Source organism: Orcinus orca, chromosome 17 (assembly GCF_937001465.1).
Source record: "Orcinus orca chromosome 17, mOrcOrc1.1, whole genome shotgun sequence".
Lineage (NCBI taxonomy): Eukaryota > Metazoa > Chordata > Mammalia > Artiodactyla > Delphinidae > Orcinus > Orcinus orca.
Window position 1 is genome coordinate 46,580,439 of NC_064575.1, and position 27,946 is coordinate 46,608,384.

At 42.2% G+C, this 27,946-nt stretch overlaps 1 long non-coding RNA gene and 1 pseudogene across 1 annotated transcript in view; both read right to left on the bottom strand.

The window, feature by feature from the left end:
- Window positions 1-17,804, bottom strand: part of LOC125961616 (uncharacterized) — an 80,747-nt gene extending 62,943 nt beyond the window's left edge. Inside the window, exon 1 of the long non-coding RNA XR_007472512.1 lies at window positions 17,760-17,804. This is a non-coding gene — a long non-coding RNA (uncharacterized LOC125961616). The remainder of the gene's footprint in view (window positions 1-17,759) is intronic.
- Window positions 12,626-13,595, bottom strand: LOC101284933 (40S ribosomal protein SA-like; annotated as a pseudogene).
- Window positions 17,805-27,946: the final 10,142 nt, after the last annotated feature.

Consider the following 27,946-nt stretch of genomic DNA (forward strand, 5'->3'; position numbering starts at 1 on the left):
GAGCTGGCCAATGGGAGGCGAGGACTGCAGCACAACGTGGAGCGGCTGCAGAACGTAAACACAGCCGGGCGCGCGGCTGGCCACGTGTGTTCCCGCGCGCCACCTAGTCCCCTGGGACCACCGGCAGCCGGCTGTGGCACCCCAGGGCAGCCATGCTCAGGGATGCCTGTAGTGCACTTTGCTCCAGCCCGCCGACCGAGGTACGTATCAACCCTGTTTTCCCGCTCTCTTCTCCGCCGAGCCGGTTACCCTCCCCGTGGGTGGGTCATCCGCACCCCGCCGCCCTGCCACTGCCTGGCGGCTTCCCACTCAACAGTTCCAGCGCAGGAAACGCTCGCGCCAAGCCGCGCGCTCCCTCTCTCCTCTCAATCTCCAATTCTGGGCCCCCCAAGGGTAAACATCTCTCCGGAGCGGGGCCGAGGGTGGCACTGCCCCTTCCGCCAGAGAACAGTGGCTCTCCGGGGGTCACGCCGGGCGGGGAGAACGGTCCCACCACGTGCAGGCTCGGATCCCGCCCCGCCGCCGCCGCCGCCGCCGCCGCCGCCGCCGCCAGCGCGCCCTGCAGAGCCCGCGCGAGCCGTCAGCGCGGGAGGGAGCCGACCGCCTCCGAGCTGTAATGGGAGGAGGCGGCCCGACGCGTTTCCCTCCTCTTCCCCCGTATCCAAAATTTGGGTTCCCTCACTGTCTCTACTAACGCCCCGCTCCAGTGCGCACCAAGGTTGGACATCTCCATGCCGTTGATACTCCGCAAACTGGGTTTGCGGCGGGAGCAGTGGGGCTGGGGGACGTCGGCGGGAACAAAGACCCCCGGGGCGGAGGAGCCTTGCGAAGGCTTCCTTGAACCCGCGGCAGCTCGGGCCGGAAGCGGGCAGGCCGTGTTTGTCTCTCTGCCCTGACTCGAGTGAGCCGCTGGGAGAGGCCGGGGAAACCGGGCCGCCTGCGCCGACCCGGCGTTGCGGCCCAGGCGGGAGCCCTTCCCGAGATGCACCAGGAGGCGGCGGGGGGACCGTCCCGGGGTCCCCGCCCTGCGCTTTTGTGTCGCGCCGCCCGTGCGGGGCTCAGAGCCTAGAAATAACGAGTGCTCTTTGGGCAAAGTCCTCTTTCAAGATTTTCCCTCCGCAGTCTCGAGGCACCGGCAAAGTAATTTTCTCCCAAATTTACGCATGAGGAAATAAGAGTCTTGCTCAAGGTGACATGGAATCAGAAAAGACCCAGAATCTTGTCAGCCCCAAGAAACGTCATACTATTTATGATGCTTTGACGGCTTTCTCGGAGGGGTGAATTGGCTCTTTTTTGTAGTCACCTCAAAACGCCGTGGTGTTCCGGTGTAAAGCTTAGAGAGCTAACACCGTGATAATAAGAAATGGGAGGCTTTCCAGCAAGCGCGGGTGACCTGAACATAAGCAAAACTGGTGGCCTCCATGAATGAATTTGGTAGTCAAACCGAAAACCAAGCTTACAGTGTTGATGCCCATCACTGGGCCGACTAGTAGATTACTTGTAACTGAGACACCGTGATTAGAAGTGTTCTTTGGACAATGCCGTTGACTATGAAATGAACAGGGTGCAATCCTAGTAAAGGAGAAATTAAAAACAATCCTAAGACTGCTTTGTGTGGAAACGGACAGAGTGAATTCTGCCGTATTACAGATACCTGGTTACTGGTCAACTGGGACTAAAAAGAACATGTGCTTACCTTTCAGATGGAGGGAACTTCCCATCTTGCTCTGGCTGTAAGTTATTGGATCCCTCTGAGCATGCGTTTCCTCTAGAAAAGATAAGACACTCGTTTCAAGGGTTGTTTCAAAGATTAAATTTTATAGTGTGTATAGAGACCCTCTCTTGCATGTGTACCTGTCATAGAGCAGATGCCAAGTGCTATCTTCACTCTCTTATCCACCCCCCTTATTAATTTATACCCATAGAGATTAAGAAGTAGTTTTAAGGATCCTGAATAAAACAGGAAGCTGAATTATGAAATTGCTGTTTCCCAGAGTTTTCTTGTAGTTGTCCTTCTGGGTACCTATTTTAGGTATCATCTTTCAATATGTTGTCTTTGTTTCATATTTGTATATGTTCATTTTTAGCTCCCTCTTCTACTCATCCCAGTTTTAAAATTCACTTACTTTGAAATCCCTTTATACTTGTAATAATTTTAGAAACTTTGGCATTTTCTAAAGTATACTTTCTCCATTGAAGATGCAAAGTTAAAACACCATGGTAAATAAAGTATTGGCCTCTACAGTGCTCTCATTTTCAGGAAAAAGAAAAAAAAAAAAAGATTCTTAGAAGGACAGATTTTTTTTAAATAAATCAGACCCAGCCCAGTTATTTCTTGTCTCTGCACCTTTTCTGTGCCATACCTTCTCTGTGAAGCCTTCCCAGACCTCTTTCTCTGTGCTTTTCAGTCATGCTCACCTCCCAGGACAATAATTACCAAATAAAATGTGTTTTATCTCCAACTAGGCCTTGGACCTTGTTTTGTTCATTTTTTTTTAGAGCCAGTACCCACCAGTTCAGAGGCATGCATACATAATAGGACCTTGGTAAATACTGAATTGAATTATGGATAGGATATCCCATTATAGAACTTTAATTCTGTAAGGTTAGAGTGATGGATGAAAATTATTCCCAATTAATGTTAGGAGTTTTTAAATTAATAAACTGTTTTTTAGAAAAGTTTTAGATTTACAGAAAAATTGAGCAGGTAGAACAGAGCACAGTTCCCCCATTATTGACAGTGGGGTGCATTTGTTACCATATGAACCAATGTCGATGCATTATATTATTATAATGCAAAGCTAATAATAATTATTAAAGTCCATATATCATTCAGATTTCCTTAGTTTTACCCTAATGTCTTTTTACTGCGGCAGGATACAATACCACATTTAGAAGTCATGTCTCCTTAAGGTTCCTCTTGGCTGTGACAGTTTCTCACTCAGACTCTCCTTGTTTTTGATGATATTGACAGTTTTGAGGAGTACTGGTCAAATATTAATATTTTGTAGGATACCTTTCTAGGGGAATTTATCCAAAGTATTTCTCATGGTTAGATGATTATGGGTTTGGAGGAAGAAGATCACAGAGGTAAAGTGTCATTTTCATCACATCATATCAAAAGTCCATGCGATCATCATGGTTTATGGCTGCTGACGTTGACCTTGATCACCTGGTAGTGTTTGTCAGGTTTCTCCATTGTAAAGTCGCCCCCCATCCCCTACCCTTTCCATACTATACCTACTCTTTGGAAGGAAGTCACTGTGTGCAGCCCACTCCTAATGAGTGGAATGTTATGCTCCCCCCCCTTTAGGGTGAAATATCTACATAATTTATTTGGAATTCTTCTGTGTGTGAGATTTGTCTCTTCTCCGCCGTTTATTAAGTCATTCAATGATTTATTTATATCTTCATCTTGTTGCTCACGTTGTTCTACCTTTGGTCAGGGTACTACCTGTTTATTGTTATAGGGCTGATTTGAAGTTAAAAATGAATGTGGCTAAATGATAATCAGCATTTCTCACGTAATAGGAGAGGAATAAAACTTTTCCCCCCGTTTGATTAGACTTGCTTATTATCCCTATTAGCCAAAACACAGCTATAGGAGAAAAATCCTTCCAAATTTTAATACTGGATTGCCCATCAGACTGTTCCTTTTATTGCCTCATCAAGGACATTCTTCAGTAAACTGGCTTCATGATTTACATGGCAAGTGGTGGTACAATGACTCCCAGTGTAGTTTGGTGCCGCTGCCTTGATCTGTGCTAGGGCACCAACAGTTTTAAATACCATTGCACTTTCATCATCAGAGCAAACATTAACACAGTGAAAAACACAAATGTCTTAATTTTCTTGTGAAAATAGTTGTGACCTTTTGATCCCCCTGAAAGGGTCTTTGAGACCCCCAGACATCCATGGAACACACTTTGAGAACTGCAGACCTAGTTTCCAAACCAGAGTGCTGGGAGTCATCTTAGGCATTCCTTTCTTCTTTTTTCTGAGCTCCGTAACTGCAGTTAGCCCTTCCTGAGTAAGATGTTGTGAAGCTCTACTCTGAGCTTTTACATTGTACTGACTCCTGTAATCCTCCACCACTGTGAGCCAGGTACTGTTACTGTCACTCCCACTCTACAGATGAGGAAGCCAAGGCACAAACGTAATTTGCCCGAGTCCCATAGTAGAGTCTGGCTCCAGCCCCCCGCCCCCCCTCGCTGTGCTGCCCCCAGTTACCATCACATCATTCCCAAATTCTCTTTTTTTCCTCTGCCTTAGTTCAGGACTCCATTCTCTCAACTAGTGCAGTAATCTCCTAACTGGTTTTCCTGACGTGTGTTGCCCCTTCAGTTCTGCCTTACAGTGTATCTCCCAAGCTCTCTTTCTAAAGCACAGATCTGCCCACGCAGCCACCGGCCTGTTGTGGATCACTTTGGGTTAAAGGCCAAAGACCCTAACTTAACACACAGAGCCTCTCGAACCCGGGAAGTCCACCTGGGTGCTGTTCTGCACATCCCTGCCTTCTCACTTCTGGCCTTTGCCCCTGTACCTCTCCTCACCACCTCCACTGTCTTCCCTAGCTACCTCCCAGGTATCTGTTAATACGCAAGTATGCCTTCTGTAGAAGCTGTCCTGCCCTGCACGAGGGAGGGCTCTTCTCTACACCCTTTCCAACGCGCTCCTCTCGTTCTTGCCGCCACCACTGCCCTTCCCAGGCTGCTGGGAGCTCCTGGGGGCGGGGGCCGCCTCCGTCGCTGGGACCCGCACGCCGGGCCTGGGGCCTGGCTGACCACAGCGCCCTTTGTGGGATGAGTGGCGGGGGCAGTAGAGGTGTGCTCGCTGGGGGCGGCCCTCCTAACTAGACTCCAGTAACCGCTCCCTTGAAAGAGCTTTGCAGCTGGCACCTTGGCGGGCCAGCAGGGCCGCGGCTGAGCTCTGCCCTCTAGAGGCGGAACTGTTCCCGGCCTCGGAGGCTGCAGAAGCACCACGGAGACTAGGCCGAGAGCGCTGGCTCTGCGGCAGCTGCCCTTGACCGCCATCTCAGAGGGAGGCCCTTGAGGAGGAAGGCATCGTAGGGTGTGAGAGCTAGAGGGCACCCTAAAGACGATTGGTCCAGCCCCCCCACAGGGTTCATGGCAGTCCACCGTGCGAAGAAAGAACAGGGCTAAACGGCAGCGTTGGAAATCCAGAAGCTCCGGGTGGAGGTTGAAACAGGCAGGGGGGGCGCTGGTTGGCTCAGCCTGCTCTGGGCCAGGCGCTGTTGTCGTTAACTGCAGGGCGTGGACAGTCCACAAGAGCTTACATTCTGTTGGTGTGGGGGACGGAGAACAGATGTGTAACAAATAACTATCAATGAGCACTATGGAAAAGGTAAAATATTCTAACAGGAGAGAGGGGACTACTTAAGCTGTAGGGGGTAGGGAGGGATATGGGATGGACTCGAAGAGGAGGTGCTATTTTACCTGGTGCATTCATTAATTCAGCAAACACTAGGACATAATATGTAATAAGGTAAACAAAAATTCCTGTCCCTTCGGAGCTTAATTCTAGTATGGGGGGGCGGGGCATAGAAAACAAACATGTCAGATAGTAATAAGAACTCAGAGGAAAAATACAGGCAGCGTAAGGGAAGTGATGCGGAGTACTATATTAGATAGATGTTCAGGGACCTCTCTGGTGTGACAGCTGAGCAGAGAGGCTGTGCAGTGAGAGAACAAGCCGTGCGGATGCGGAGGAAGAACATTCCAAGCAGGGGAAGCTTGGCATAGTTAATGGACAACAAGGAGGTCAGGATGGCTGGAATGGAGTGTGCAAGGGACAGAGTGGGAGAAGAGGTAGCAGGAGGAAGCGTTTTAAAATGATCAGCGTGGCTGCTGTACGGAGAATAAATTCTAACGGGGATGGTAGAAGCACGGAGACCACTTAGTAGACCAGTCGGTCCAGGTGGAAGACTGTGGTAGCTTGGAGCAGGGCGTGGTTGCAGGGTTGCATTCAGGACATATGTTGAAGGTAGAGCTGAAAGGATGTAGTGATAGATTAGATGTGTGGGATGGAGACAACCCAAAGGTGAGCACCTAGATGAACGTTTGTCACTTATTGGAACGGGGAACATGAAGGGAAAAGTGGCTTTAGGGCAGGATGAAGTCAAGAGTTGGTTTTTGACAAGTTAAATGTAAAAATGTAGGGGGAAATTTTTATTATAAAAATTTTAAATGTTCAGCAAAATTGAAAGGGTTTTATCATGGGCACCCATATACTCACTACCTAAATTTCATCAACATTTTGCTATGCTTGATCTCTCCATCTATCCATCCCTCTTCTAGCCATCATTCCATTTTATTTTTTGATGCATTTCCAAAAAAAAAAAAAGTTGGGGTTATCAATACACTTACCCATTAACAGACTTCAATATTTGTTTTGTTTTTTTTTAATTGAAGTAGAGTTGATTTCTAATATTAGTTTCAGGTATACAACATAGTGATTCAATATTTGTATAGCTTATTTAAAGTTATTATAAAGTCTTGGTTATGTTCCCTGTACTGTAAAATATATCCCTGTATTTATTTATTTCATACATAGTAGTTTCCTCTCCTCTTCCCTCTCCCCACAGGTAACTACTAATTTGTTCTCTGTATCTGTGAGTCCATTTCTATCTTGTTATATTCATTTGTTTTATTTTTTAGATTCCACATATAAATGATAAAATACAGTATTTGTCTTTCTCTGACTTATTTCACTAAGCATAATACTCTCTAGGTCTATCCACATTGTTGCAAATGGCACAACTTCATTCATTTTTATGGCTGAGTAGTATTCCATTGTGTATATATATATACACATCTTCTTCATCCATTCATCTGTTGATGGGCACTTAGGTTGCTTCCATATCTTGGCTATTGTAAATAACGCTGCTATGAACGTTGGGTTGCATGTACCTTTTTGAATTAGTGTTTTCTTTTTCTTTGGGTATGTACCCAGCAGTGGAATTGCCAGATCATATGGTAGTTCTATTTTCAGTTTTTTAAGGAAACTCCACGCTGTTTTCCATAGTGGCTGCACCAGTTTACATTCCCACCAACAGTGTAGGAGGGTTCCCTTTTCTCCACATCCTCACCAACATTTGTTATTTGTAGACTTTTTGATGACAGCTATTCTGACAGGTGTGAGTTGATATCTCATTGTGATTTTGATTTGCATTTCTCTGATGATTAGCGATGTTGAACATCTTTTCATGTGCCTGTTGGCCATCTGCCTATCTTCTTTGGAAAAGTGTCTTTTCAGTCTTCTGCCCATTTAAAAAAATTTTTTTTTGATATTGAGTTGTAAGAGCTATTTATATATTTTGGATATTAACTGCTTATCGGTCACATCATTTGCAAATATTTTCTCCCATTCAGTAGGTTGTCTTTTCATTTTGTTGATGGTTTCCTTTGCTGTGCAAAAGCTTTTAAGCTTAATTAGGTCTCTTTTGTATATTTTTGCTTTTTTTTTTTGCCTTAAGAGAGAGGTCAAAAAAAAAAATGCTGCAGTTTATTGTTAAAGAGTGTTCTGCCTATGTTCTGTTCTAGGAGTTTTACGGTTTCAGGTCTTACATTTAGGTCTTTAGTCCATTTTGAGTTTATTTTTGTATACAGTGTGAGAAAATGTTCTAATTTCATTCTTTTACATGTGGCTGTTCAGTTTTCCCAGCACCATTTATTGAAGAGACTGTCTTTTCTCTATTGTTCAGTATTTGTTTAGTTTTTTTTTCCTTTGAGGCAAAATTTCAATGAAAAGTACAAATATTAAGTATACATTCTTTTTTTTTAACATCTTTATTGGAGTATAATTGCTTTACAATGGTGTGTTAGTTTCTGCTTTACAACAAAATGAATCAGTTATATGTATACATATGTTCCCATATCTCTTCCCTCTTGCGTCTCCCTCCCTCTCACTAAGTATACATTCTTAACAGATACACTTGTGTAACCCAAACTCCTGACAAATTATAGAACATTACTGTCACTTCCAGAAAGTTTCCTTTCCCTGTTAATTCCCATTTCCATCTTCCTAGAGGCAGCCACTATTCTGATTTTTTCCACCATAGATTGGTTTTACTAGTTCTGTACTAGGGAATATTTATAAATATACATATATATATAAATATATATGGATAAATGGAATCTCACATATACACTCTTTTGTGTCTGGCTTCTTTCTTTTTTGTGGACAAGCATATTCATTTCTTTTGGTTAATACCTAAGAGAGGAATTGCTGGGTCATTAGGGTAGGTATATGCTTTAGTTTTATAAGATAACTGTCAGACCTTTTCCAAAGGCCCATCAACAAAAGAATGCATAAATACATTGTGGTGTATTCGTATTATGGAATGCTGTGCTATGGTTAAAATCAAGTAGAGCTACATGTATCAACATGGATAAATTTCAAAAACATAATTTTTTGGGGGGGCTTATTTTAGATCAAAACATTCAGTATGATACCTTTATATAAAATTTGAAAGCTTGTGAAAGAAATATTATATATAGTTATGGATACTTATGCAGTAAGCATAAAAGCAAGCTTTGCAAAAATAATCAATTTCAGGATAGTGGTATCTCAGGTGGGGGTTGGAGAGATGAATGGGATCAGAGGGGTTCATGATTGGCTTCAACTATATCTGTCAAGTTGTATTTCCTTAAAAACATCTGAAGCAAAAAAAAAAACAACATCTGAAGGAAATATGGTAAAAGGTTAAGATTTTGTAAAGTTGGGTGCTAGATACATGTTCCTTATATTAATCTCTGTAGTTTTTGGTTCACCTTATCTAAGGTGCTGCCCCTGCCCTCTGCTTCTGCAGGTGGTGGAGACTGGGCTGAGCCCGGTTGTGGGAGCAGAGCTGCTCACTCCCACTCTGTCTCACTCACGCGGCTGCCACGGTTCAGGGGAAGCTCCCGAGAGACCCCAGGTAGGACGGCCGGGCAGACAGCACCCTGACCTGCTCCCGGTTACCGCAGCCTTGCACATGACTTCCAGACCTGCCTTCCCCACCTCGCTCCTAAATTTAGGTCTGTGACCTGGACCTAGCTCTCCCTCCAATCCCAGTTCCAAACCCTACTTAAAATTGAGTTTATTTTAAAATATCTGTTCTGTTCGATTGTTTTGGGGTTTTTTCTTCAGGAGCTCTGACTTTACATTTGTGTTATTTCCTTTGCCTGTCTTCCCTATCACTCCCTCTCTAATGACTTTTATTCATTCCCATTTTATCTTCTTCACTTTTATTTCTATTCTTTTTATCTTCCATGGTGTCCCTTAGAGTGGTGTCTCCTCTCTCTTGTGTTTCTTGTAATTTGGTTTTTGTATCTGAAATGTTTTGTATTTATTTTTCTTACACTTATTTAGTCAATCTACCCATTTCTGTTCCCTGTCCTCTTCTTGTCTGTCACCTTCCGTTCCTTGACCTGACTGTCCCTTCCTTGAGTTATTTCTGCTTTGTTAGCTCCCTGCATAGCTGCCACTGCCTCGTTACATTTTCGAAATTCATAATAGGATGTTGGGTTAAAATTTTCTTCTGCTTTGTGGCCACATTTCTCTGATGAGTTTTCTTAGTCTGCAGGGAGGTTTTGTTACCCCTTTTCAGATTTTCTTCTGACGGTACATTTGTATGGATGTTTTTCTTACAATACCTTTGATTGGATGTTGAGTTATAAGTTTTTGTTTTTGTTTTTGTTTTTGTTTTTGCTGTACGCGGGCCTCTCGCTGTTGTGGCCTCTCCCGTTGCAGAGCACAGGCTGCGGACGCGCAGGCTCAGCGGGCTTGGCTCACGGGCCCAGCCGCTTCGCGGCATGTGGGATCTTCCTGGACCGGGGCACGAACCCGTGTCCCCTCCATCGTCAGGCAGACTCTCGACCACTGCGCCACCAGGGAAGCCCGAGTTATAAGTTTTTATCATTTTGGAATGAGTTGGATTTTTCTAAAACAACTATTGGCAAGAGAATCCCATGATAGGAACAAGGGAGCTTTCCTCATTTCTCAGCTCAAGGCTTCCTTCTGTCGGTATGGGGGTGTGTACTTTACTTTACAGCACCTACCTGTAACGGGACCTCCTCTCAGTTTAGGATTCTAACCTGGCTCAGCTGAGCTCCTACAACTAGTCTGGAGCTCCCCTGGTTGCTCCCCCAGCCACTGGTTTCCAGGCATTCTGCCCCTTCCTGCCAGCCTGCTCTCCTCTTTTTCCTAAGCTGCGCCCGTGGGTCCTCCAGGCACTTACGGATTAATTCCTTCCTCTCCCAGTATTCCTGCCCTCTTCCTTCTTAATCCTGCTCACATCTATTCCCACCCAGGCTGAGCACTCTCCTGAGTTGAATTTTTGCTGAGAATCGCTGTACCTCCACCCTCTGGACTCTTGTGCCATTTCTGGTCTTCCCTGAGGCACCTGCTAAACCGCACGTATGGTTTCCTGTGCTGCTTCGGGGAGGGAGGGTGATGCTACACACCCTATGAAGTTTGTGAAATTTCTCACTTCCTTGTTTTACTGAAGATGTAAGCATGTAGGCGTTTCATACCTTTGTTCTCATTGCTCTGAGTGATTTTCAGGAAAATTGGAAAGATTCTGAACAAAGCTGTCACCACGTATCCATCAGGCTGACCTAGAGTCCTTAGCCAGGCATTCGAAGCCTTCCACAGGCTGACCTTGGTTTTTCTCCCTGCTCTTAGGTGTGACCACGGCTCCAGCCAGACTAATCCCCCACCATCCCAGGAACTCACCATGCACGTTCCTTCCTCTGTGTTCTAGCTGTTTTCCACAATTGCAGTGTTCCCTTCAGGGGCTTCTTTATGGTAGCCATTGTTTTTGGTGACCCAGCATGTATTTCTCCCTTTCTCTACCACCCATCAACAGGGTTAGATGCATAAACCCAGCTTATTAATCATGGTGCCCCTTCCCTGGGCAACAGTTTCAGGGAAAGCTGAATGGTCCAGGTAGGGCCAGAGTCCCTCCCTGACTTCCTTCCACTAAAGCTAGCTGGGAAGCCTGCCTCTTGCCTCTGGTGTCACTGTGTCAAAGAATATTCATCTGGAAGAACACACCATCTGCAAAATTAAAGGATATGGTGATACAGAGAGAGAGAGAGTTTCCTTGTTTAAGTCCTGGATCCACCCTGAGGTTCCTGGTGACATAAGCCAGTCGATCACAGTTTACATTAAGTGCAACTGAAAGACTCCTAACAAATACACCTTACTGTGTTCTCCCATCAGCTTGGTGTTTTTACCTAGTGTAACACACATCACACCATATAGTGATTGTAGTTGCCTGTTTATTTGTTTGTATCCCCCACTGAAAGCCCTTTACCACAAGGTCCACACTGTTCACCATTGGGTTCCTGGTACCTTGCATTGTGCCTGGCCAGCACTGGGCCGTCATTTAGTATTCAGTTGAAACTTCATTTCTGCCTTTCCTAATTCTTCCCATCACTCAAGGTCTTAGATTCCAAGTTCTTTGTGAAGCATTCCACATCAAGTTGAAGAATCTACATAAAATGTCCAGGATAAAGCAGGCTCTCATCAGAGCTGCAACCTCCTCGTCCCTAGTTGCTTGAGTCAGAAGTGATGTCTCCCTCGTGGGAGCTCCTATATCTCATTTAATCAAATGGTATCTACTCATACTGTCTTAAAAGAGAAATGCAAATGACTTATAACTAACGTAAGTTTTCAAATATGATTGTAAATGCCAGAAGCAAGGACCTAGTACAGTGCCTCATATAAAAGAATCCGCAGTTGTTGACTATACAGCTGAATATACAGCACAATGGTCAACACTTTAGAGGTTAACTGGAAACCGGTAGTCTGTTATTGGCTGTGGGAGTCCTTACGTTAAGTGAGTCACGGGTAGGTTCAAAGGAACCTGGAAAGGATCGAGCTGAATCACACATTTGCAGAGTGCATGAATGCTGTTTGAAAACCTAATTAAGCCATAACAACTGAGCACAGCTGAAAAATAGTCGTGGTTATTTTCTACGCCCAAACGTCTCATTACTTGGTAAAGGCTGTTAACTTGTCCAAGGTGAATAGTTGGAAGGAGAAATGAGGCATGAGGAGGGCAAGTTAGAGTTTATTGTGCCTTCCGTTTCGATAAGGGGAAACTGAGTGTGGCTAGGAAAAGAAGCCTGAAGCTCTGGCTCCAGAACTATGTTCGTACCTCTCACATCGGCCTCATACTTGTTTTTGGCTGTGTCTTCCATATATAATTAGTGACAGTCTGATTGATTCAGTTCTTCTGGTGGAATGTAAGCTCCAAAAGGCCAGGGACTTGGTCTGTCTTGTTCAATGCTGAGTCTCCCAACACCTAGAACAGTGCCTAGTCCTTATGTCTGGGACCATAGTAAGAGCTCCATACATATTTGTTGAATTCATATCTCTACAATACCGGACACAGCTTGTTTACCTTTTATGTATCTTGCTAAAATATTTATATGTCCAGATTTCCTTTTCTGATGCAGATGTTAAAAGAACATCTTCAAGTTCCATGATATCAGTGACCTCCAGTGTCTTATTCACTAAAGTATCTCTGGTGCCTAAAACAGGGGACATTCTGTCAGTACTTATGGAATGAATGATTTAAGTATTTGATTAGTGAATTTTAAATTGAGCTAAAAAATGGAAATGATTGGCTCAGACTTTTTGGGGTTTTTTTTTTGGAAACTGACTTTTTGGGGTTTTCTTTTTTGGAAACTGTTTATTTTCCGTCAACCTACTTCCATTTTACGAGTTTGCGGAAGAACAGCTTAAGACCACTCAGTGGTTGTTCCTACCCATTCAGTGGCCTGAGCGGTGGGAGCTGCAGACCAGTCTTCGGTGGGGAACTGCTGAACAGGCACAGAGGGCACCTGCACACCTTCGGACCAGTCCACCACCTCAGGCTGAGGAGCAGTGAACTCAGGAGCTGGAGCGGTCCATTCGCCCTGAAATTCCTCCATGGTCACAGCCTTCTCAGCTGCCGCCCACTCTTCCTTTTCAATCTCTTCAGGATCTCTGTAGAAGCAGAGATCAGGTGTGACCTCCCATGGGTGTTTGTGGGAGATGGTGCCACGCATGCACAGAACTTCCCGGACGAGCATCCACTACATCAGACCGCCCGAGTGAGTTCCCTTGTTGTTGCATGGGATGGCAGTGTCCACATAACACAGACGAGAGTCTGTGTTACACAGAGCAATGGTAGGCAGGTGAGCGTAAGAGGCCTCTGTGAGAGGCTAGTGGTCAGCCCTGGGATCAGTAACCACTGGAAGTCTTGGCTCCCGGAAGGCTTCCTGGATCTGGTTAGTGAAGATTCCAGGAGAGAAGCAGCCAGCAATAGGAGGGGCTCCAGTGACAGCAGCAAACTTCAGCACAACTCGCTGGCCAGTATTTCTAGAGGATACGACACTGACATCTGCTGGGTTTTCAATGGCAACAATGGCACAAGCTGCCAGCAGAAGCTTCTCGCAGGTTCTCTTCAGATTTATGTTGTAGACGCGGATGTACTGTTCCATTTGGAAGTCTAGGTTGGTGCCACCTAAGTGGGTTCCTGCTGCAAGAAATTTGAGTACATCCTCCTCCTTCATTTGCAGGAAGTCAAGGGCTCCGGACATTGTGAAAGTTTCCCTTTAAGTTACAATGGGAATCCAGAACAACGCCGTATGGACGGACCCCTGTCTGGGTAGTGCAGAAGGGGATCAGACTTAGTAAGAATGTTCTGCTATGTTTGTTCTAACCTCTACAGTTTATAAGTACCCCCACAAATATCCCCTCACTTGAATCTTACCACAACCCTATGAGATTTATTTTGTCAGTTTTATAGATGAGGAAAAAGGCTCAGAGGAATTACAGGGCTTGTCTAATGTTACATAGTTGGCAGATTGGGACTTGAACCCTAGACTTGACTCCAAATTGTATGATCTTTCAGCTTTTTCATGGATACCAATTGAAGATGAGGTGGAATTATTAGAACACTGTCAATATTGTATCATTGGAATTACAGAATCTTAGAGGTGGAAGTGGCCTTACACATCACAAGTTCCAAACCCCTCTCTCATTTTTCCAAATAGGAAAAGAAGGTTTGGAGAATTTCTATGACGTGTCTAAAGGCACACCTCCGGTTTGAGAAGTCATTACACCGAAGCTGGCTCTTCCACTGACTGCTTCTGGCTTGTCCTCAGATCTCACTCTCAGTTGGAGATTGTGGACTGAGCTTGTGGGAGACCAAGCTCCCCTCTGCTTTCCTGCATCAGAGGCCCCGGGCACCCGGCCCTTTCTTACAGGAGCCTGGCCCTCGCTGAAGGAAACAGGGTTCTTCTCTCTCCCCCTTTCTGTCATTTCTTTTTCCTCTTTCTTACTTACCTAGCAGGTGAGGGGCGAGGGTTGTAAAAGAGCCATCCAGTCTTCAAGGTTCCCTACTCCCTCCCCTGTAAGACCTGGTTTTGATAAAGTTTTCCAAGTTTGAAAGTTAATAAAAAATAATGCCACTGACCTCTTCATTTATTTATTGTTTCTGAACTGTCTACACCTCAGAGTCCAGTTTTGTTTTCCTTTCTTTCTATGATGCCCTGGGTGTAGACCCTGCTGGCTAACTGAGGGTGTACTTTGCACAGAATCCAACAGAATCTTGCCCCTGTCTTGTAAGAATAACTACCAGGGCTTAGAGAAGATAGATTCCATTGTTTGGCTTTGCACGTCACACTTTTTTTTATGAGTCAAATCTGACAACAGAAGAGCACAAATCGAAATTTTACCAGTAATCAAGGAAATGCAATGAAATACCCTTTCGACTATCAAATAGGCAAAAAGTAGAGAGATTGATATTTTGTGCTGGCAAGAGGGTGAGAAAATGAGCGCTCGTATGTTGCTGCTGTAAATATGAATTGCTGTACCTTTTGGGAATGAGGCCAGCTATCTATTAAAAAATACAGAGATTACATTCAGTACTGTCATTTTTGTTCATTTAGCCTGTGGAAATCAAGGTTCCAGTTTGTAAGGTTATATGTTCAAGAAAGTTTATTAAAGCTCTGTTTGTAATTGCAAAAACCTAAAAACCCCTTGAATTTCTGTCAGGAAATGTTGTATAAATTATGGTTTATCTGTAATACAGAGTATATCATATAGTCATAAAGTCACAGAGTAACATTCATGGAATTACCTTACTTTTAGAAAAAGCAAGAAAATCTTCATATGTGTGTATACGTGATTACAGATCTTCCTGGACTTATGATGGGGTTACATCCCAATAAACCCATTGTAAGTTGAAAATGCATTTAATACACCTAACCTTCCGAACTTCATAGCTTAGCCTTGCCTACCTTAAACGTGCTCGGAACACTCTATTAGCCTAGAGTTGGGCAAAATCTTTGAACACAAAGCCTGTTTTATAATAAAATGTTGACTATCTCATGTCATTTATTGAATACTTTATTGAAAGTGAGCATCAGAATAGTTGTCAGGGTACAGAATGGTTGTCAGAATATTGGCTGTTTCCCCTTGTGATGGTGTGGCTGACTGGCAGCTGCGGTTTGCTGCCACTGCCCAGCATCTCGAGAGTATCAGACCACATATTGCTAACCTGGGAAGAGATCAACATTCAAAATTCGAGTACAGTTTCACTGACTGCGTGTCACTTTTGAACTATAGTAAAGTCAAAAAATAGTGAGTCGGGGGCTTCCCTGGTGGCGCAGTGGTTGAGAGTCCGCCTGCCGATGCAGGGGATACGGGTTCGTGTCCCGGTCCGGGAAGATCCCACGTACCGCGGAGCGGCTGGGCCCGTGAGCCATGGCCGCTGAGCCTGTGCGTCCGGGGCCTGTGCTCCGCAACGGGAGAGGCCACAGCAGTGAGAGGCCCGCGTACCGCAAAAAAAAAAAAAAAAATAGTGAGTCGGGGAGTTCCCTAGTGGCCTAATGGTTAGGGATTCAGCACTTTCACTGTGGAGGCCCAGGTTTGATCCCTGGTCACAGCTAATAAAATGTATGCCTCGAGGGTAGAATTAGGTTTGGGAAACAGACATCAGCATATCTGTGTTGATTGTCTTGTTATAACGAGCATGCATTGATTTTGTGATTTTTTTTAAATAAAGTGAAAAATTTTGCAAATTTAAAAAAATTTTTAAAATTTAAAAAAATTTTAATAAAGTGAAAAAATTTGGAGGGTTTGAGACATAGATGGGTTATAATCTATTTTCTGTCACTTAATAGTTGTGAGAGGTTTGGTAAAGTACTTAACCTCAGTCCTCATCTGTAAAAGGGGAATAATATCTCTATCACTGTGTTTGATTAAAGGAAGTAAAGTATACAAAGCATGTAGCACACTGTAATCCATCTATAAATGTTAGTTTCTTTTCCCCTCTACACAGGCAATTTGGAGTAGAATATTAAAACACATGCAAAACGTGTTCGCTGTGCTACCAGTGTGTGTTATCCTGATGTGCAAAGTGTGGCATTGGCCTACCAAAGGGGTGATTTAGTGACTCTATTTGCCCCCTTAATCCTTATAGAGATGAAGAATAATGTACAATGGTGCCTTGGCCCTCCAGGGTTATTTACATGGTACCTCAGTTATTAGTAATCCAGCTGCAAAGTAGGGAGGAGGGAAGAGGGCCTCTGAATAGCCAAAACAGATGTCTGAAGTTCAAGCTCCTGCTGGATCATTTATTCTTATTTTAGGTAACCCAAACAAGCTTTTCCAGTGATGATGCTATGGCAGTTACCCAGAGAGCAGCCAGGAGGGTCTGAGCCCATGGGTGCATGGAAGACTAAAATGCAAACACCAGTACTCAGGAAGCCAGATGGTCTGGGGCCAGGCCCTGTTTTCACAATTAATAACTGATCTTCATAATGATGATGCTGGATTATTAGGGAGAAATTAATTCATGCTTCATATAATCTTATAAAGGCCCCTAATTAGAGTATGATACAGTCTAGAAGTATTACCACCAAAGATGATTAAACTTTTCAGTTTCATTGTGTAAAAAGTAAGTTTTGTTTTTGTATTAGTGCCAGAATATAACAGAGGTCTTTATCCTATGAGGGAAAGATAGAGTAGATGCCTATAGTTAGAAATCTGGACAGCCAAGTGTGGCAGATGTTAGAAATTGTTCAAAAAGGATTTTAAACTGGAACAGTGGAATGATGTCTCACAAGTGCGTTATTTGCTTTTTGACTAAAAGAAGGTCCACAATCTATAATCCAGAATCCCTGGGGCCTGGTGAGTTTTGGAATTCAGAATTTTTCAGATTTCTTGAGAAGTAGTATGTAATGTAATGTAGTAGCCCTAACAGGATCTGAGGCAGCACATGATAGTCAAACATATTAATATTTCTGTAGTGAAATATTTATTAGGACAAATAGTGTATAGTTAATTTAAATAATAAACCACTAAATGAAATAGTGGGATAAATATAGAATATAAATACTCTAGTAACCTTATTTCTAAGAAAACATTTTATAAATCTTTAAATGTATGCAGGTTCGATTTCAGCTAAATGTGCTGGTGCATACACAAACCATGAACATCCATCTCCTCTGGTTGCTTGAGCATCTTAGAGGAACCTCAGTGCCTGTCACCAGCAGCAGCTGGAGTGGCACCTCTGATTGCAGGAGCAGGACTAAGGCCATTTTTTTTTTTTTTTTTTTTTGCGGTACGCGGGCTTCTCACTGTTGTGGCCTCTCCCATTGTGGAGCACAGGCTCTGGATGCACAGGCTCAGCGGCCATGGCTCACAGGCCTAGCCACTATGCGGCACGTGGGATCTTCCCGGACCGGGGCACGAACCCGTGTCCCCTGCATCGGCAGGTGGACTCTCAACCACTGCGCCACCAGGGCAGCCCCTAAGGACCATTTTAAGCACTTTTTCCCAGGTCAAATGCTTCATTAATTTAGGTTTCCATCTAAGCAGTCCCTCTTAAATTATGAAAACCACCATAAGCTAATGTTCATTGATAAATGTTCATGGTTCAAAGCTAGCCACTGACTGATCACACATTTTCACCATCTCACGTAGGGACTTTTTTTTACCACCTGTGTTTACAAATGCGTCTCCATCATCACTGTTATCCTCATGATTAACTATATTTAAAACCATTTCACACACCCATTAGGATAACTACTATCAAAAAACCCCCAAACAACGACATGCACAGAACGATAGACAAGATGAAAAGGCAGAGGGCTATGTACCAGATGAAGGAGCAAGATGAAACCCCAGAAAAACAACTAGATGAAGTGGAGATAGGCAACCTTCCAGAAAAAGAATTCAGAATAATGATAGTGAAGATGATCTAGGACCTCGGAAAAAGAATGGAAGCAAAGATCGAGAAGATGCAAGAAATGTTTAACAAAGACTTAGAAGAATTAAAGAACAAACAGAGATGAACAATACAATAACTGAAATGAAAACTACACTAGAATGAATCAATAGCAGAATAACTGAGGCAGAAGAACAGATAAGTGACCTGGAAGACAGAATGGTGTAATTCACTGCTGCAGAACAGAATAAAGAAAAAAGAATGAAAAGAAATGAAGACAGCCTAAGAGACCTCTGGGACAACATTAAACACAACATTCACATTATAGGGGTCCCAGAAGGAGAAGAGAGAGAGGAAGGACCAGAGAAAATATTTGAAGAGATTATAATCGAAAACTTCCCTAACATGGGAAAGGAAATAGCCACCCAAGTCCAGGAAGTGCAGAGAGTCCCATACAGGATAAACCCAAGGAGAAACACACCGAGACACATAGTAATCAAACTGGCAAAAATTAAAGACAAAGAAAAATTATTGAAAGCAGCAAGGCAAAAATGACAGATAACATACAAGGGAACTCCCATAAGTTTAACAGCTGATTTCTCAGTAGAAACTCTACAAGCCAGAAGGGAGTGGCATGATATACTTGAAGTGATGAAAGGGAAGAACCTACAACCAAGATTACTCTACCCAGCAAGGGTCTTATTCAGATTCGATGGAGAAATCAAAAGCTTTGCAGACAAGCAAAAGCTAAGAGAATTCAGCACCACCAAACCAGCTTTACAACAAATGCTAAAGGAACTTCTCTAAGTGGGAAACACAAGAGAAGAAAAGGACCTACAAAGACAAACCCAAAACAATTAAGAAAATGGTCATAGGAACATACGTATTGATAATTACCTTAAACATGAATGGATTAAATGCTCCAACCAAAAGACACAGGCTTGCTGAATGGATACAAAAACAAGACCCATCTATATGCTGTCTACAAGAGACCCACTTCAGACCTAGGGGCACATACAGACTGAAAGTGAGGGGATGGAAAAACATATTCCATGCAAATGGAAATCAAAAAGCTGGAGTAGCAATACTCATATCAGATAAAATAGACTTTAAAATAAAGAATGTTACAAGAGACAAGGAAGGACACTACATAATGATCAAGGGATCAATCCAAGAAGAAGATATAACAACTGTAAATATATATGCACCCAACATAGGAACACCTCAATACATAAGGCAACTGCTAATAGCTTTAAAACAGGAAATCGACAGTAACACAATAATAGTGGGGGACTTTAACACCTCACTTACACCAATGGACAGATCATACAAAATGAAAATAAATAAGGAAACAGAAGCTTTAAATGACACAACAGACCAGATAGATTTAATTGATATTTACAGGACATTCCATCCAAAAACAGCAGATTACACTTTCTTCTCAAGTGCACATGGAACATTCTCCAGGATAGATCACATCTTGGGTCACAAATCAAGCCTCAGTAAATTTAAGAAAATTGAAATCATATCAGGCATCTTTTCTGACCACAACACTGTGAGATTAGAAATGGATAACAGGGAAAAACAATGTAAACACAAACACATGGAGGCTAAACAATACATTACTAAATAACCAAGAGATTGGTGAAGAAATCAAAGAGGAAATTAAAAAATATCTAGAGACAAATGACAATGAAAACGTGACAATAAAAAACCTATGGGATGCAGCAAAAGCAGTTCTAAGAGGGAAGTTTATAGCTATACAAGCCTATGTCAAGAAACAAGAAAAATCTCAAATAAACAATCTAACCTTACACCTAAAGGACCTAGAGAAAGAAGAACAAACAAAACCCAAGGTTAGCAAAAGGAAAGAAATCATAAAGATCAGAGCAGAAATAAATGAAATAGAAATAAAGAAAACAATAGCAAAGATCAATAAAACTAAAAGCTGATTCTTTGAGAAGGTAAATAAAATTGATAAACCATTAGCCAGACTCATCAAGAAAAAGAGGGAGAGGACTCAAATCAATAAAATTAGAAATGAAAAAGGAGAAGTTACAACAGACACTGCAGAAATACAAAGCATCCTAAGAGACTACTACAAGCAGCTGTATGCCAATAAAATGGACAACCTGGAAGAAATGGACAAATTCTTAGAAAGGTATAATCTTCCGAGACTGAACCAGGAAGAAATAGAAAATATAAACAGACCAATCACAAGCACTGAAATTGAGACTGTGATTAAAAATCTTCCAACAAACAAAAGTCCAGGACCAGATGGCTTCACAGGTGAATTCTATCAAACATTTAGAGAAGAGCTAACACCTATCCTTCTCAAACTCCAAAATATTGCAGAGGAAGGAACACTCCCAGACTCATTCTATGAGGCAACCATCACCCTGATACCAAAACCAAACAAAGATACTACAAAAAAAGAAAATTACAGAACAATATCACTGATGAATATAGATGCAAAAATCCTCAACAAAATACTAGCAAACAGAATCCAACAACACATTAAAAGAATCATACACCACGATCAAGTGGGATTTATCCCAGGGATGCAAGGATTCTTCAATATACGCAAATCAATCAATGTGATACACCATATTAACAAATTGAAGAATAAAAACCATATGATCATCTCAATAGATGCAGAAAAAGCTTTTGACAAAATTCAACACCGATTTATGATAAAAACTCTCCAGAAAGTGGGCATAGAGGGAACCTACCTCAACATAATAAAGGCCATATACGACAAACCCACAGCAAACATCATTCTCAATGGTGAAAAATTGAAAGCATTTCCTCTAAGATCAGGAACAAGACAAGGTTGCTCACTCTCACCACTATTATTCAACATAGTTTTGCAAGTCCTAGCCACGGCAATCAGAGAAGAAAAAGAAATAAAAGGAATACAAACTGGAAAAGAAGAAGTAAAACTGTCACTGTTTGCAGATGACATGACACTATACATAGAGAATCCTAAAGATGCCACCAGAAAACTACTAGAGCTAATCAATGAATTTGGTAAAGTTGCAGGTTACAAAATTAATGCACAGAAATCTCTTGCATTCCTACACACTAATGATGAAAAATCTGAAAGAGAAATTAAGGAAACACTCCCATTTACCATTGCAACAAAAAGAGTAAAATACCTAGGAATAAACCTACCTAGGGAGACAAAAGACCTGTATGCAGAAAACTATAAGACACTGATGAAAGAAATTAAAGATGATACCAACAGATGGAGAGATATACCATGTTCTTGGATTGGAAGAATCAATATTGTGAAAATGACTGTACTACCCAAAGCAATCTACAGATTCAGTGCAATCCCTATCAAATTACCAATGGCATTTTTTACAGAACTAGAACAAAAAATCTTAAAATTTGTATGGAGACACAAAAGACCCCGAATAGCCAAAGCAGTCTTGAGGGAAAAAAACGGAGCTGGAGGAATCAGACTCCCTGACTTCAGACTATACTACAAAGCTACAGTAATCAAGACAATATACTCCTGGCACAAAAACAGAAACATAGGTCAATGGAACAAGATAGAAAGCCCATAGATAAACCCACACACCTATTGTCAACTAATCTATGACAAAGGATTCAAGGATATACAATGGAGAAAAGACGGTCTCTTCAATAAGTGGTGCTGGGAAAACTGGACAGCTACATGTAAAAGAACGAAATTAGAATGCTCCCTAACACCATACACAAAAATAAACTTAAAATGGATTAGAGACATAAATGTAAGACTGGACACTATAAAACTCTTAGAGGAAAACATAGGAAGAACACTCTTTGACATAAATCTCAGCAAGATCTTTTTTGATCCACCTCCTAGAGCAATGGAAATAAAAGGAAAAATAAGCAAATGAGACCTAATGAAACTTCAAAGCTTTTGCACAGCAAAGGAAACCATAAACAAGATGAAAAGACAGCCCTCAGAATGGGAGAAAATATTTACAAATGAATCAATGGACAAAGGATTAATCTCCAAAATATATAAACAGCTCATGCAGCTCAATATTAAAAAAACAAACAACCCAATCCAAAAATGGGCAGAAGACCTAAATAGACATTTCTCCAAAGAGGACATACAGATGGCCAAGAAGCACATGAAAAGCTGCTGAACATCACTAATTATTAGAGAGATGCAAATCAAAACTACAATAAGGTATCACCTCACACCAGTTAGAATGGGCATCATCAGAAAATCTACAAACAACAAATGCTGGAGAGGGTGTGGAGAAAAGGGAACCCTCTTGCACTGTTGGTGGGAGTGTAAATTGATGCAGCCACTATGGAGGACAGTATGGAGCTTCCTTAGAGAACTAAAAATAGAATTACCATATGGTCCAGCAATCCCACTACTGGGCATATACCCAGAGAAAACCATAATTCAAAAAGACACATGCACCCCAATGTTCATTGCAGCACTGTTTATAATAGCCAGGTCATGCAAGCAACCTAAATGCCCATCGTCAGACGAATGGACAAAGAAGATGTGGTACATATATACAATGCAATATTACTCAGCCATAAAAAGGAACGAAATTGGGTCATTTGTTGAGATGTGGATGGATCTAGAGACTGTCGTACAGAGTGAAGTAAGTCAGAAAGAGAAAACCAACTATTGAATATTAACGCATATATGTGGAACCTAGAAAAATGGTACAGATGAACCGGTTTGCAGGGCAGAAATTGAGACACAGATGTAGAGAACAAGCGTATGGACACCAAGGGGGGAAAGCGGCGGTGGTGGTGGTGGTGGTGGTAGTGTGATGAATTGGGCGATGGGGATTGACATGTATACACTGATGTGTATAAAAGTTGATTAAAAAAAAAAAAAAGCCCAAACATCAAGTGTTGGAAAGGATGTAGAGAAACTGGAAGACTTGTGCACTGTTGGTGGGAATGTAAAATGATACAGTCATTGTGGAAAAGAACGTGGCAGTTCCTCAAAAAGTTAAAAATAGAATTACTAGATAATTCAGTAATTCCACTACTGGCTAAGTACTCAAAAGAATTTAAAACTGGGTCTCGAAGGGAAATTTGTACATCCATTTTCATGGCAGCACTATTCACATTAGCTAAAACATGGAAGCAACTCAAGTGTCCGTCACTGATGAATGGATAAGCAAAATGTAGTATATACAGCCTTAAAAAAAAGGAAATTCTTCAATATGCTACAGGATGGGTGAACCTTGAGGACACTATGCTAAGTGAAATAAGCCAGTCACAAAAAAGACAAATACTATATGATTCCACTTATTTGAGGTACTTAGAATAGCCCAAATCATAAAGACAGAAATTGCAATCGTGGTTGCCAGGGGCTGAGGCGGGGGCAGGCTGGGGAGTTGTTTATATAAGGAAAAGAGTTTAAGTTTCACAGGATGAAAAGAGTTTTGGGGATGGATGATGGCAACGGTTGTACAACAATGTGACTATATTTTAATACCACTGAACTGTACACTTAAAAATGGTTAAGATGGGAAATTTTATGATGTGTATTTTACCACAAGAAAAAAAAATACATCCACACAAAATCTTAAAAAAAAAAAAACACTTCAGCAATTTCCCCACTCAAGACATGTATAATGGAAGCATCATTGTCAATGTGGAATGTTTCATTGATGTCAACTTAATTTATACTTTTAGCTGATAAACTTTTAGCAAAAGGTGGTCTTCTCCTTAGTGATAGGAAATCCTTCAAAGTATTCATCTGTGGATTTAGCTTCAAACACTACTGTAAACCAAAGTCCAAGCACAGACTTTTAATTTTGAAATAATCTTAGATTTTCAGAAAAGTTGCAAAGATACTACAGAGTTCCCATATACTCTGCACCCATCTTCCACTAATGTTAAGTAACCATGGCACATTTGCCAAAACTAAGAAATTAACAGTGGTATCATACTATTCCTTAATGCCCACACTTTATCAGATTTCACCAGTTTTCCCATTAATGACCTTTTTTCTGTTCTAGGATCCAATCCAGGTTACCCCGTTGCATTTAATCATCATGTCTCCTTGGTCTCCTTGAGTCTGTGGCAGTTTCTCAGTCACTCCTTTTTATAACCTTGGAACTGTTGTGGTGTGCTGGTCAGGTATTTTGTAAAATGTCACTCGATTTGAGTTTGTCTGATTTTTCTCATGATTAGTGTGTGGTTATGCATCATATCAATGACAAGCACTTTTAATATTGATTTATCACCGTAATTCCAAGCCTTAGCACCTGTATTAATGGCATCCTGAGGACTGAACTTTTCCAGGAAGTCTTTGATGCTGAGGCCCCCGTTAACTGCTGCAAGCAAGCACCTAGGGCAATTTTTGTCTTATTTCTTAAGTGATTTTACTTGTTCTTCCCGGAGGGTAAAATTTCACATTGGCATCACAGGAGGTTCAGGGTAGGCATGTGGAGCACTTCTTTAGGAAGAGTAAAACCTCACAGTCCTCCCTGAGCAGGCTGCCTGCAGTGAACGCCCACTGCCATGGTAAAATCCTTCTTGACCCGTCACAGTACAGTAAGTCCCCTACTTACGAAGTCTCCGTTCAGAGAGCACCATTCGTAAGTCCAATTTGTAAGTCCAGCAAAGTTAGCCTAGGTACCCAACTAACACAGTTGGCTATATAGTACTGTACTGTAATAGTTTTATAATATTTTTCACACAAATAATACGTAAAAAACAGAAAAAATAAAACATTTTTAATCTTACAGTATGGTACCTTGAAAAGTACAGTAGTACAGTACAACAGCTGGCATACGGGGCTGGCATCGAGTGAACAGGCAAGAAGAGTTACTGACTGGAGGAGGGAGAGGAGGTGGGAGATGGTAGAGCTCCTCAGCAATAGGAGACGGAGGGCGAGCTGCAATCTCACTCACACCTGACATTATGGCACAGGTTCTGGTTCCTTGCTGGATTCAATTCTATCTACCCTCTTCAAAAAACGATACAGTGATGTCTGGGTGGTAGCTCTTTTTTTCTCGTCACAAATGACCCAGTAGCACTGGATTGCGTACTGAATGGCTGCTGCAACCTTTGTGTACCATTCTACGTTTGGGTCCTGTGCCTCAGAAACTAACAGTACCTCCTCAAGGAAAATCCCCTTGCCATTTCCTGTGCTGTGAATCTCTTCGGTTCTTTAGTTACTTCTTCCTCTGGTCTCTTCATCCTTTCTCTGGGCCTCCAATTGCATCAGGTCTTCATTAGTAAGCTCCTCGTCTTGCACAGCAGGGCGTTCAGTGAAGTTGTCCTCTTGCTGATCTAGTTCCAGCTTCTCGCTGAGGGTCACTCAGTTGCTGAAGACCTCTTTGGACTCCTCATCCACCTTCTCAAATCTACAAAAATCGTGAACAAACTGCAGGCAAAGTTTCTTCCAAACCTCATTCATGGTGACTGCTGTAAACTCACGCCAAGCAAAGTCAATGTTTTTTATGGCCTTGTAGATGTTATAGTCCTTCCAAAGTTGTCACAAGGTTGTTCCTGATTCATCACTTGCCTTTACTGCCTGATGAAAAGTGTGATGTGAATCATATTTCTTAAAAGCCTCTATAACTCCTTGGTCCATAGGTTGGATGAGCGACGTAGTATTCGGTGGTAGATGCAGTACTTTGACATTGGGATGAAAGTCATCCATGAATGGGGGGTGGCCCAGAGCATTGTCGAGCAGCAAAAGAATTTGAATAGGATGTCCTTCTTCAAGCAATATTCCTCTACCTCCGGGATAAAGTGGTGGAAAAACCAGTCCTGGAAAATGGCCTGTGTAACCCAGGCTTTGGGGTTACTCTTCCACACAACAGGAAGCGAGCCCTTGGCTATGTCTTTTAGGGCTCTTGGGTTCTCTGAATGATAAACTAAGAGAGGCTTCAGCTTCATATTGCCAGAAGCATTGCCACCAAACAACAGAGTTAGCCTATCCTTTGCTGAGTTATACCCTGACATCAACATTTTCTCCTTCCTGATGTAACTTCGGTCTGGCATCCTCTTCCAGTACAGTCCTGTCTCATCCACATTAAAAACCTGCTTGGGTAAATACATGCCTTCATCAAGAATTTCTAGAAGTGTTGCAGGAGACTCCCGGGCAGCTACCGTATCTGCACTTACTGCCTCACCACTTACTTTTACATTGTGAAGTTTGGCTGTAGCCTTGAACAGGTGAAACTAGCCATGGTTGGCATTAAAAGATGCGCCCTTTGATTCTTCACTGTGTTTCTTCTTCAAGTCTTCATAAAGGCTTTTAGCTTTCTCTTGAATCAGCATTAAGGTAAGCGGGACTCGACCACGGATGCTGATCCTGTATCTACACCGAGAAGTTTCTCCATCTCCTCCATCACTTTTCCATGCTTCGATATTATTGTTGACATCATCGGCACAGCAGACTTCACAGGTTCCATGATCTTGTCTGTGTTCTTTCGAATCGTGCCGATGGTTGAACAATTCATGTTATAAGAACAAGCGATGTCTACCATCTTTTCGCCTCGCTCCACTCTCTCAGTTATTTTCACTCTTGCTTCCATTGTTATCACTTGGCGCTTCTTAGCAGTACCAGCTACATCACCACTGCTTTTACACTTGCTTCCGGACATCCGGGGCTTGAAATATAGATACTGTACTACTGTATTCTATACAGTACTGTACAGTAAAGTACACAAAAGCACGGCCACAGGTAGAGGATGCACACACGTGACAATGTACACCAGACACATGAACTAACAACGTGGTTTGAAAGTTCGAAACTTGAAGGTTCACATGTAGGGTACTTACTGTATTTCTCTGGCTACCTATGTTTTGGTTGCATAGTGCAGCCCAGGTAAGGCATGTACACCTTTTGGACATCTTGGAGGCTGCTCTTTCCAGTCACTGCCAGTTTTGTCTAGCGTGGGCAGCAGCTGTGGCACACCCAAGACCTGTGGATCTCACTCTTCAGAGTTGTTGATGTCTTTCCAGGAATGTATCTCCAGGAAAGAGCTGTTTCATCAGCAGTGTCAGTTTGCTCAAGAATAAGGTTTTTACCAGGTATGATTACACCATATTAACAAATTGAAGAATAAAAACCATATGATCCTCTCAATAGATGCAGAAAAAGCTTTTGACAAAATACAACACCATTTATGATAAAATCTCTCCAGAAAGTGGGCATAGAGGGAACCTACCTCAACATAATAAAGGTCATATACGACAAACCCACAGCAAACATCATTCTCAATGGTGAAAAACTGAAAGCATTTCCTCTAAGATCAGGAACAAGACAAGGTTGCTCACTCTCACCACTATTATTCAACATAGTTTTGCAAGTCCTAGCCACGGCAATCAGAGAAGAAAAAGAAATAAAAGGAATACAAACTGGAAAAGAAGAAGTAAAACTGTCACTGTTTGCAGATGACATGACACTATACATAGAGAATCCTAAAGATGCCACCAGAAAACTACTAGAGCTAATCAATGAATTTGGTAAAGTTGCAGGTTACAAAATTAATGCACAGAAATCTCTTGCATTCCTATACACTAATGATGAAAAATCTGAAAGAGAAATTAAGGAAACACTCCCATTTACCATTGCAACAAAAAGAGTAAAATACCTAGGAATAAACCTACCTAGGGAGACAAAAGACCTGTATGCAGAAAACTATAAGACACTGATGAAAGAAATTAAAGATGATACCAACAGATGGAGAGATATACCATGTTCTTGGATTGGAAGAA